Source organism: Podarcis erhardii, assembly GCF_964252035.2.
Source record: "Podarcis erhardii genome assembly, chromosome: 12".
Classification (NCBI taxonomy): Eukaryota; Metazoa; Chordata; class Lepidosauria; order Squamata; family Lacertidae; genus Podarcis; species Podarcis erhardii.
The window spans coordinates 39,989,879-40,001,883 of NC_138513.1; the positions used below are offsets into that span (position 1 = coordinate 39,989,879).

General features: G+C 43.1%; 1 pseudogene across 4 annotated transcripts; it reads right to left on the reverse strand.

The window, feature by feature from the left end:
* Window positions 1-589: 589 nt before the first annotated feature.
* On the reverse strand, window positions 590-7,193 carry LOC309325635 (C-C chemokine receptor type 5 pseudogene; annotated as a pseudogene). 4 transcript variants are annotated; one of them, XR_014161571.1, is made up of 4 exons: window positions 6,785-7,193; window positions 2,893-3,082; window positions 1,915-2,128; window positions 590-1,794 (listed from the first exon to the last, which is right to left on the reverse strand). The product of XR_014161571.1 is annotated as a C-C chemokine receptor type 5 pseudogene (transcript). The 4 variants fall into 4 exon arrangements; XR_014161572.1 differs by lacking the exon at window positions 1,915-2,128 and having other exon boundaries at window positions 590-1,773; window positions 6,785-7,192; XR_014161573.1 differs by lacking the exon at window positions 1,915-2,128 and having other exon boundaries at window positions 6,785-7,192.
* Between the last annotated feature and the right edge of the window lie 4,812 nt (window positions 7,194-12,005).

Consider the following 12,005-nt stretch of genomic DNA (forward strand, 5'->3'; position numbering starts at 1 on the left):
AAACGAAGAAGCAGCTTTAAGAAAACTTGCCCCAAACTAGACTTCCGACATGAATTGCCATACGTATGGATTTGCCTGGACATTTAAGCGATTTCTTCCTGGACACTGCTATCTATACGGCCTAGGACCCTCGTACCTACTGGACCGCCTCTCCTGGTATGTCCCACAGAGGAACTTACGGTCTTCAAACAAAAACATCTTGAAGGTCCCAGGCCACAGAGAGGTTAGGCTGGCCTCAACTAGAGCCAGGGCTTTTTTGGCTGTGGCTCCAATCTGGTGGAAAGCTCTGTCACAAGAGACTAGGGCCTTGTGGGACTTGACATCTTTCCGCAGGGGCTGCAAGACAGAGCTGTTCCACAAGGCCTTTGGCCAGGGCACAGCCTGACTCCCTCCTTTGGCAGTCTTCACAGAACTCTAGCCCAATGGTTGCCATCAATTTGATTTGAATTAATTTTATAATGAAATGATTTTAGAATGTTGTATTATTTTATTGTCGTTAGCCGCCCTGAGCCCGGCTTCGGCTGGGGAGGGTGGGATATAAATAAAATTTATTATTATTATTATTATTATTATTATTATTATTATTATTATTATTATTATCTTCTGGCTATGTCCTGGAAATCCCGGGCATATGGCAACCCTAACCAAGTGTTTAGAAAGAAAAGATGGACAAAGACAACTGGAAACCACTTCACAAACCAATAGAAATTTCATGTTCTGTTGAACTTATATAGGAGGAAGTAGACCGTTCCAAAATAGGATAATTGTGACCTGGGCAGAGCCTACAGAGAGGAGCTAACAAGCACTTTTGGAAAAATATAGAGGTATATTTCCGAAATTTTTCACCCAGAAAGGCATAAATCACAGGGTTGATGCAACAGTGAATCAGAGCAATTACTCTTGTGACTTCAACACCGAAAGCTACCTTGCCCTCAATATTATTCTCTGAGTTAAATGAAAAAAATGAATCTTGAAAGGTCCGCAGCAAGAGGGCAATGTTGTATGGCATCCAGAAGAGGAAAAAAACAACCATGATCACAGCAATAAGCTTGAAAGCCTTCTGCTTTCTCTGATTTCTACCCTTAATCAAAATCATGATAATCCGCAGGTAACAGAAGATAATAATGACTGTAGGAATGGCTAGGCCCAAAATGAACTTCATTAAAGTTAGGAATTGCTTCCATACTTTTTCATTTTCTGAGGGATAATGAATGATACATTCGTATGTCTCATTTGCCTTTTGAACATAGTGAAATACAAATTCTGGCACAGAGGCTAATAAGACCACCACCCAAGTGACGACGCTTGTGACGGTGCCATAGGTGATCGTCCTGGCTTTTAATGCGAACACTGCGTGGACGATGGCCAGGTATCTATCGATAGTCAAAAGGATGATAAAAAAACTTCCGCTGTAAAAGCCTACACAATAGACCCCAGAGAGAATTTTGCACATTGTATCTCCAAATACAAACCACTCATGGGTTGCATAATGAGCCCAAAATGGGAGTGAGATGATGAAAAGCAAGTCCGAGATGGCTAAATTGAGCAGGTAGATATCGGTCATGCTCTTGAGCTTCTTATATCTGATAAGGATCAGCACAACCAGTGAGTTGCCCAGCAGGCCAAATATGAACACCAAAGAGTAAAGCGGTGGCAAAAAGTAAGAGGTGAATCTTTTCACATTTTTGTCAGTGACTGGCTGTTCTATACTCGCATAGTCAAAAGTTGTCGTTATCCCATAATCTGGCATCGTGGAATAATCATCCATCTTCTCTGTCACTGAATATGAAGAATCTATATACATGAAATAAGAAACAACAATGACAATTAAACCAAGTATTTTAATCAGTTATAATGCTAAATATATAGTCCGTTGATGAGGATCGGTATACAGTGGTACCTCTGGTTACTTACTTAATTCGTTCCGGAGGTCTGTTCTTAACCTGAAACTGTTCTTAACCTGAAGCACCACTTTAGCTAATGGGGCCTCCTGTTGCTGCACTGCCGCTGTGCGATTTCTGTTCTCATTCTGAAGCAAAGTTCTTAACCTGAGGTACTATTTCTGGGTTAGCGGAGTCTGTAACCTGAAGTGTATGTAACCCGAGGTACCACTGTATTGTCCGGCAGGCTAAATGCAAACAATAAAGAGTAAAGCAGTGGCAAAATATGGAGAATAAACTCATGTTAAGATATTGGCATAAAATCCTCTACATGTCTGTCTGACCAGCTTCTCCCCCTGAATGTCTTCACTGTTACCCAGGAAACTGCCCTATACTTAATTAGATCATTGGTCTATCCAACCGTAAGAGCTCTCAAAGGATTCAGGCAGGAGTCTTTTCTATCTGAAGTGTTCAGGGATGGAAACCTCTAAAGCAAATGGCCTACTACGGAGCTTCATTTCTGCCATATGGCATGGGAGATATAACACTGGAAATTTGAATTCAGTGCTGGGCTTTCTCCTGGATAAATATCTATAGGGTTGGGACCTGTTTCCTTCATTCACTCGGAGTTCTGTATAGTGGTATCTGGCTTTTGTGGTAGGCAAGGCATGTAACTACTACTACTACTAATTTATTTATTTATATCCCACTCTGGGCGGCTCCCTACAGAATATTAAAAACACGATAATGCAATATAGGTAAAATGTTAGTATCGTTCTGTTTTTTCGGCCACCAACTGTAAGAAATGATAAAAAGTTGGGTGTCTATAGGACTGGGTAAACCAATATGTGTCCCTAAGTCCCATTGAATTCAATGCTGGGCTTCCTCCTGGAAAAGTGTCTCTAGATTTGGGACCTGTTTCCTTCATTCATTCAGAGTTCTGTATCATGGTATCTGGCTTTTGTGAGAGCCAAGGCATGTAGCTTCTGAGTAAAATGTTAGTATCACTTACCCTGCAATTGGTAAAATCCAGCACAGGAGGTGAGAATTCAAGGACTTTGATTACCCAAACCTCTCCTGACTATTGAAACAGTCAGTTTATTTCCCTTGCAATTCCAAATCACTGTCGTGAGCTGTGCAAATCTTAGAGCAGCTGTTCGGGAAATGCTCAATGATGCTGATTCTGTTTTCTCTGCCGCCAACTGTAAGAAATGATGAAAAGTTGGTGTCAATAGGAGGAGCAGGAGTTCTAAAAACAGGCTGGCTGTAAGTCCTTCATGTACATCCAGCAGTTTCCGTGGAATGGCAGGGAAGGGGAGACTTTGGTCCAAGTCTGGGTGTAGGACAGGAATGCGTAGACTGTGTTCGGCAAGCCAGATCCAGCCCGCTGAGCCAGACAAAGTGGCCTGCTAACCCTCACAGCATTGGGCAGCTCCAGACTGGTGGTTTTGTGGATGAATTCTGCAACGTGTCATTGGCACAGTAATAGTGCATCCGTGGTGGACTGTCAACACATCAGTGTACTTCATTCATTCCCCCCCCCCCCCGATGCTTCCCCAATGTTACCCTATTACTGCTGTCTGAAAGGGCACTCGTTCTATAGCACCACCAACGTGGGGCAACTCCCTCCACCCTGAACATCTGTGGGACGACAAGTTGCAGGTTCTCACCCTAAAGGTATAGGATTTGCACTGATAGGAAATGAAGCTGTATGAAGGCCCCAAAGGTTTCGCAAGAGCAAACAGGATTTAAAGCAAGATCGCGTATAGCGATACTGTAATGAGCACAGATTATCTTTAATACACAAGATTCTTTATCTCCCAAAGTGAAAGATTTGTGCAAAGGGAAAAAAAGCAATATCAGCATCACCCCATCACTGAATGGTTTCTTCCTGTTTTGTTTTGCTTTTGTGTGTGTTCGTGGCTGTCTATGGCTGTGTGACAATATGTGAGTTCTCTGCTTGTTTGTGTGTGCTCCGTGTGTGGTGAATATGCACATGTGGTGAGTGTATGTGTGATCAGCGTGTGTTGATGGGGCACATCCATCGGTCAATTCCTTCCTTTTCCTCTGTACTTCTCCCACATTTTCAAATCAACACCTGGCGGCAAACACAGATCTGGGAGTTCCATGCTTGCAGCGCAACCTAGGGTTCCAGTCTTAAAATCCACTCTTAGCCCAGAAAATAGTATTTCTGGTTCAACAGGACTTTGAATTCAGATCCCCTACACATACAAGTGAAGCACTCACCCTATTAGTCCTTGGCTAGCTATAGCAAAACAACAACAATACGCCCTTTCCAGTGAGGCAGATGGGTACACAGCAGACCACACCCTTTCCATTCAAATGTTCATGCAAAAAGAACTTAAAAATAGGCCTTCCTTTCTGTTTTTATCTTAAGTTAACAAATATTTGCATTTCAGGATGAAGGTCTCGGGGCTTTCCTCCCAGAAATAAGAGCCACAAGCAGTTGACTCTAACCAGCCAATAATATTATCAAAGATCTCTTCAATCTGCAACTTCTGCAAACTTGATGAGATTTAAACCTGCTTGTGTTTGTCGGAGATATTTTGGCTATGCTTGTAGCATGCTAGATTCCAAGCTGTAATAGTTTATATTCCAGGTTCCAAAATTGATGGAAAACACAAGACCCTGAGGTTTGCCACCCACCAGGCACAGTGGGCGTGGGTATGGGAATTGGTTTGCAAACCGCCTTGATTCAGACTTCTCAAAATAATGCATGAACTGAAACACAGGTCTCCTTCAAAATGAACACTGTCCCACATTTTGCACTGCAGTTCTTCAGTCAAGAGATGTGGGCACATGTTAGGAGACAGTGTGCATAGAAATCCAGATATTATTGACAACAATACACAAAATGCCTTGTATTAAGCAAAATTCCTTGCAAATATGTGTATATTAGGTCAAATTGCATGCAGAACGTGTGTAATAAAAGAAAGAAGGACTAAGGTGTTTGATAATTTTAGTGAGAACTTTTAAAAAAAACAATTCAAACTATTGCAGAAATGTAGTGAATTGTACCTACAGTTCCAAAAATGGGTAAGAGAAACTGCTCCGGAGCTTGCAGTCTCATCAACAAAGACTCAACATGTTGGTTCAATGCAATCTGTTATCTTAATAACTCATTATGATGAACTAGTCAAGGGTGGTGAAGTGTTGTTGGCGGGACACAAAGGGTATCCTGATTGATTCAGAAGACTTATACCCCTGTTTTGAGCCAGATAGGATCCCAGTGTAGCTTATGGGTGAATAAAAATAACACTGTTCTGCCTTCAAGCTTAAAATCTAAGAAGGCACAATATGAAAGGAAAGAGGGATGGGAAAGGAATAACAAAACAAGTAGATTAAGAAACTGAATTCTTGATGTTACATGATTCTTGGAATGATCAGCTTGGATATAAATGGGTTGTGCATATTTCAGAAAAACAGGACAGGGCTTCTTGGTCCCTGAGAAATTGTGTGGCAACCCAACCTTCCAGGAAGTGGCGGTAACAAAGCCAGAAGCTATTAGTCTTACAGGGTGTGGTCTTCTGGGAGCTAGCTGGAATTTGCAAACTTTTTCTCACAGTTTCATCACAGGACTGATGTTCCTCCTAGTCTTCCTCACAGGGGGAAGGGGCCCAGTCAGTTGGTGAGAGTAGCTGCGACTGAAGATGGGAAGTTCCTCACCGCTTCTCTTTCTCATACGGCACTTGGGACCTAACCCTTGCCTAACCCTTGAACACCCTTTTTCATAGAGCACTTGGGACCTAACCTTGCCTAACCCTTGAACACCCTTGCTTGTGTCTCCCAGTTCAGCAACCTCCAATTTCTTTTTTCACCACACCAGCTTCTGCCCTGAAGCCATCTCCACAGTATCCTAATCTTGGCAAGCAAAGGGCAGGACCATTGTCAAAAACCTTCACTGTAGGTCCCTTCCTTCTCCAGATCACCAGGATGATTCTCTCTCTTTGTGCTGTCTTGAGTGGGAGAGCTCACAGCGCAACAAAATTAAGGGATGTGGAGAAGTTGAGAATGAAGATGAATTTCTGCGACACTTTAGCAGCATGAAATGAACAGCACACACTTCCAACAAGTAACTGTGTTTAGAACTGTGGTTTTGATATGCACTTGATCTTATAATACTCCCTTCAAAGTCACCGAATGGCTATAAATGTGATAAATTTAAAGCAAGGCTGCTTCTGCACTATACATTTAAAGAAGTATCGTACTGCTTTAAATACTTTATGCTATAAACCACTCTCTGTGATCTTCAGATGAAGGGTGCTATAGCAGCAGCAGCAACAACAATAGGAATCCTGGTAATGGTAGTTTTTTAAGGATGCTGACAGTTGTTATGAGACCCCCTGTTCCCCTGACAGTGCTATAGGTTCCAGAAAACCCTGGGAAGAGGAATTGATTATTAAACCACTCCAGGAATTGTAGCTCTGTGAGAGGGATCTCTGGAAACTATAGCACTGTCAGGAGAACACGAGCCTTCTAACAACTGTCAGCACCTTTAACAAATTACAGTTTCCAGGGTACTTTGGGGGTAGCCATGACTCTTTAAAGTGGCATAATACTGTTTTATATATACAAAGCAAATGAAGCCCAACTTATTCCACCAGAACTGTATTGGTTTAAAATATAAGTTGCATTATATAAGGACCTAATCAATAAGCCCATTTTCTGCGAACTATGCTGAGGTCGCTTCTTACTGATTCTATACATGCTCTCTTTGAGACATAGATAATATCGGTACTTTCCAGAGCAGGGCATGAAATTGTGATTTTAAAAAAATAAATAGTCAAGTCTCCTCCTAGTCCAAGTAAGTTTTTTACTCCAAATAAAGTTTATTTATGAGCTGTGTATCGATAACACATAATAATAGAAATATGAATACTCACCAATCCGTTCTTCTTGTTGATGAGAAAATCACGGGTTTTGTGACAAAGCAAGATTCTGTGCCTAGATTTCAAAGGAGCGTATCATTTCCTGAATTAGAGTACACAGTTCCACCACTGACTGTTTAGCAACAAGTGAAAGAATAATGTCCCTTTTTCTGAAAACGACTCTTCACTTGAACACCACCCACCGTGGCAAATACTGCAATACTAAGCGTGACAAAGACATCCCATTTCATAAATGTATTCCCTACCATAGGCTAGTGAAGTTGGTGCAAGAAACTGCCTAGTTTAAAATGACCGTAGGAACAGGAGCAGGACCATTTTTTGCTTGCTGTGTGTCCATAATACCAAAATAGCTATGCAATCAGATTTATCCAGTATTCCAACAGCAAACAGTCACTCAAAAGAAGTCAAAACAAAATCAAAAAATTCCTTCTAGTAGCACCTCAGAGACCAACTTGGTATGAACTTCCGTGTGCATGCACACTTCTTCAAATACACTGAAATAGAAGTCACCAGACCCTTATATATAGTGAGAGGGTGGGGAGGGGTATTACTCAGAAGGGTGGTGGGAATGGGTGATTGGCTGATAGGTATGGTAAACCTGTTGACGACTGTTAACGACTGCAATTGGTCTTACAGGAAAAAGACATGGGTGAACCACAGAGCCTAGGACTTGCCGATCAGAAGGTCGGCGGTTCGAATCCCTGTGACAGAGTGAGCTCCTGTTGCTCAGTCCCTGCTCCTGCCAACCTCGCAGTTTGAAAGCACGTCAAAGTGCAAGTAGATAAATAGGTACCACTCCAGCGGGAAGGTAAACAGCATTTCCGTGCACTGCTCTGGTTCGCCAGAAGTGGCTTAGTCATGCTGGCCGGCTCCCTCGGCCAATAAAGCGAGATGAGCGCCGCAACCCCAGAGTCAGCCACGACTGGACCTAATAGTCAGGGGTCCCTTTACCTTTGCCTTTAAGGTGCTACTGGAAGGATTTTTTTCCCTGACTACGGCAGACCAACACGGCTACCTACCTGTAACCCAAAAGAAGGCAATATGAGCAACTAGCCAGTGTATAGCAAAGGTTAGAGTGTTGGACGAGGAACTGGGAGAGCAGGGTTTGAATCCCCATTCATAGGGTTGCCATGTTCCCCAAAGTAAAAATCCGGCCCTATAAATGAAGATGTGAAGTTGGAACTTTCTCCATGTAAAGCACCACAAAATTCAATGGAACTGCTCATATTCCTAAACTTTTGGCTTCTTTGGAGAAGAGATCTTAAGCCATTAAGGTACATCAAACCATGATTAGTGTTTTCTTGTTTGACAAAGGGAACGGCAAGATCAAAACTCTGAGCAAGGCTTATTCTCATGAACCTGCCCTGCAATCCAACCAGGAGAGAATGTAGTTGGGGATAGATGGAGCAGAAAAAGTAGTTGGAAGGGGAAAGGCAAAGAATCCTGCTGCCTCTCTCTCCACCCATCAGAAGCTGCTCCATTCACAACTGCATCTTCCCAAAACTTTAGTTATTGTTGTTTTTTAATGTGACTGCTGTAACTCCCTTACACATGTGGTTTCCCCGCAAGATAATGACATGGTAAGATAAAGACAGGATTCTATTATTATTATCTTTAAGTCCTATCCATATTAAAACTGTATTTTCCTGGGGGAATGGCAAATCAGAGTTATATCCAGTTTAATAGGTGCTATAGTTGGAAATATCCACATCTCTGCAGATTTCCAGGACGTCACCCATCATTTGTAAAGGACATATAGATGCAATTTTGGTCACTGAGGTCAAGGCAGAAAACAAGCCTGTCAACATGCTGTACTCGACATTATTCAATTTCTGTTGAAAGATGACTAAGGGCACCACCCAGGAAAGACTTTTGTGGAAGCCTATTGGACTCAGAACTTGAGTGGTGCAGCAATTGTTACTGGCTCACTTAAACTGCCATGGTGCAAGCTTTTGGCTTAACCTCTTTAACCTTTATCCACAACAGACATTAATTTTCTGTCTTCGATGTTTTCCCCACTGTCAGAATAGAATTGCAAACTCCTCAGGCTAGATATACACATATATGAATGCAACTGATCATTTGTGAACGGCACTTGTAAGCATGGGCATTTGCAAGGGACCTGTGGGCAAGAATGAAGAGAGTGAGTGTGTGTCTTTTGGATTAAGGCTGGTAGCTTGTCTGAGCTGTTTGGAGACTTGATTGACAGTTTGTGGGAGTGGCTGCATGCTCTGCTAGAGCACATGGTCAGAGGGGGAGGAGCTTGTGAACAGGACTCATAAACAAGGACGTTTGCAAGGGCGCTTAGTGGAGGAGGCCCAGAGTGCTGTCTCAGGTGGAATCTATACACATTAAAAAAACCAACGTTCTGAAAATGCCTTTTTAAAGCGTTTTTTAAAATACATTGAATTTTCCATAAGGCCCATCAACACCATCACATTGTATATTGCACTAAAAACACACTTTAAACATGTTATTTGCAGCTGTATAGCTGTGTCCTCACAGTGTGCATAGGACCAAGAGATATGGAGGGCGAGGGAGCTGCTGCTGCAGTGACTTGCAACACCTGTGCCGTGTTTGTCATCCAGCTTGAGAACATGCAAAAGTACAACCATAGCAACTGCAAACTGGTTGCCTTGCTGGAAGAGAAGGTACAGCAACTTGAGGCCTGCGTGGCCACATTTTGAGCTCTAAGGCAAGTTGAGGAATTTCTCGATTGTGCAGAGTGGACTGTGCTGGAACAGCAACACGAGTGGGGTGCTGCTATGGTGGAGGGAGAAGAAGAAGAAGAAGAGTTTGGATTTGATATCCCGCTTTATCACTACCCGAAGGAGTCTCAAAGCGGCTAACATTCTCCTTTCCCTTCCTCCCCCACAACAAACACTCTGTGAGGTGAGTGGGGCTGAGAGACTTCAGAGAAGTGTGACTAGCTCAAGGTCACCAAGCAGCTGCATGTGGAGGAGAGGAGACGCGAACCCGGTTCACCAGATTACGAGTCTATCGCTCTTAACCACTACACCACACTGGCTCTCCCATTGGAGGAGGAGAACCTTTGGGGGAACATGACATGCACAGGCAGGTCTGTCAGGAGCCATGCTGTGTCACTGGAACTGCAAAATGAACTGCAAAATTGATTCCATGCCCTCCCCTCCGACACTTATTCTGCGCCAGAGGAGGAAGCACTCTAGTTTCAGATCTCAGAACACACTAAGGTAGCTGTGGAAGGTACAGTGGACAGAACAGGTACAACAGAGACTGAAACTCCCTCACTGTGTGAACTTTTGTGCGACCAATGTCTCTTGACAAAACAAACATCAGAGGGAATTGTTAGCCTTGGGGAAGGAGGTTTCTGGCTTGAATGCCATAACTGGTACACTGTTGGGTTAATAGCTCCTCAGACAGGACCTACCAGAGAAGAAATTGAAATTGGTGATGGTTTGGAGCAGGGTTTTCAAACTTGGGCTGCCAGCTGTTTTTTGGGACTACATCTCCCATGATCCCTGACCACTGGTCCTGCTAGCTAGGGATGATGGGAGTTGTAGTCCAACAACTGCTGGAGACCCAAGTCTGGGAAACCCTTGTTTGCAGGTACATCAAGACAGGAATAGGCCCAAGCTCATTAAGTCCCTATCAGATTCAGTAGCTAAACAATTAAGGAAGCTCCTGCAGCCAATTGGAAGCCGTGGAAGTACCATTGGACGTTCCAGTTCCAAAGAACGTTTGCAAATTGGAACACTCACTTCTGTGTTTGCGGCATTGGGGAGCCAAAACGTCCAAGTACAAAGGCGTTCGGGATCCAAGGTACAATTGTACCTGATTTCAATGTACAGAATCTGTGAAATGAATAAAGAACTGAATATTTTACCTATTCAGTGGGACAATGTTTTAACTTTGGTGTTGTTAGATTACAAACTACATCTTATACAACAAAAATTAATATTAAGAATTTATTAGACTCTGCTATGTTTAGACAATGACAAACCTAGACAGCATATTAAAAAGCAGAGACATCACCTTGCCAACAAAGGTCCGTATAGTTAAAGCTATGGTTTTCCCAGTAGTGATGTATGGAAGTGAGAGCTGGACCATAAAGAAGGCTGATCGCCGAAGAATGTATGCTTTTGAATTATGGTGCTGGATGAGACTCTTGAGAGTCCCATGAACTGCAAGAAGATCAAACCTATCCATTCTTAAGGAACTCAGCCCTGAGTGCTCACTGGAAGGACAGATCCTGAAGCTGAAGCTCCAATACTTTGGCCACCTCATGAGAAGAGAAGACTTCCTGGAAAAGACCCTGATGTTGGGAAAGATGGAGGGCACAAGGAGAAGGGGAGGACAGAGGACGAGATGGTTGGATTGTGTTCTCGAAGCTACCAGCATGAGTTTGACCAAACTGCGGGAGGCAGTGGAAGACAGGAGTGCCTGGCGTGCTCTGGTCCATGGGGTCACGAAGAGACGGACACAACTAAACAACTAAACAACAACAACAACATGTTTGGACATAAACAGACAGTGTAGAACAACACACTGCTGGAGATGTAGTTAGGATAATGCTTCTTTGAAACGTATGTTTATGCAACGGCAGCTTTTGGAGGAAAGTATTAAGATGTATAAATATTACTTGGGGAAAACATTTAAAATTGTCAGATGTTCATATTATCCTAAATCACATCCCAACTACAGTGGTACCTCGGGTTAAGTACTTAATTCGTTCCAGAGGTCTGTTCTTAACCTGAAACTGTTCTTAACCTGAGGTACCACTTTAGCTAATGGGGCCTCCTGCTGCTGCCACACAATTTCTGTTCTCATCCTGTAGCACAGTTCTTAACCCGAGGTACTATTTCTGGGTTAGCAGAGTCTGTAACCTGAAGCATCTGTAACCAGAGGTACCACTGTATACAGGTGTCAACCATTTTAGAAGCGTCCAAATGACATATGACCACCATCATGCAGAAGAGGGCAGAACGGGGGCATGGCAGAGCGGGCATTTGCATGCTCTGTCAACACACGCAGTCACCCAGAACACAACCCCCAGGCAAATCATAGGTTGCCTGTGTGTGGTTTGATGGCAGGTCAACAAAAATAGTCTTTGTGCCCTTACTTCTGCTAAAAGACTTAGATTGACATTCTGGAAGGATAATACCATGGCTGCCTTTGAACGATGGACAGAATATATAACTACACTTGCAACATAAAAACAGATTGCTTTTAGATG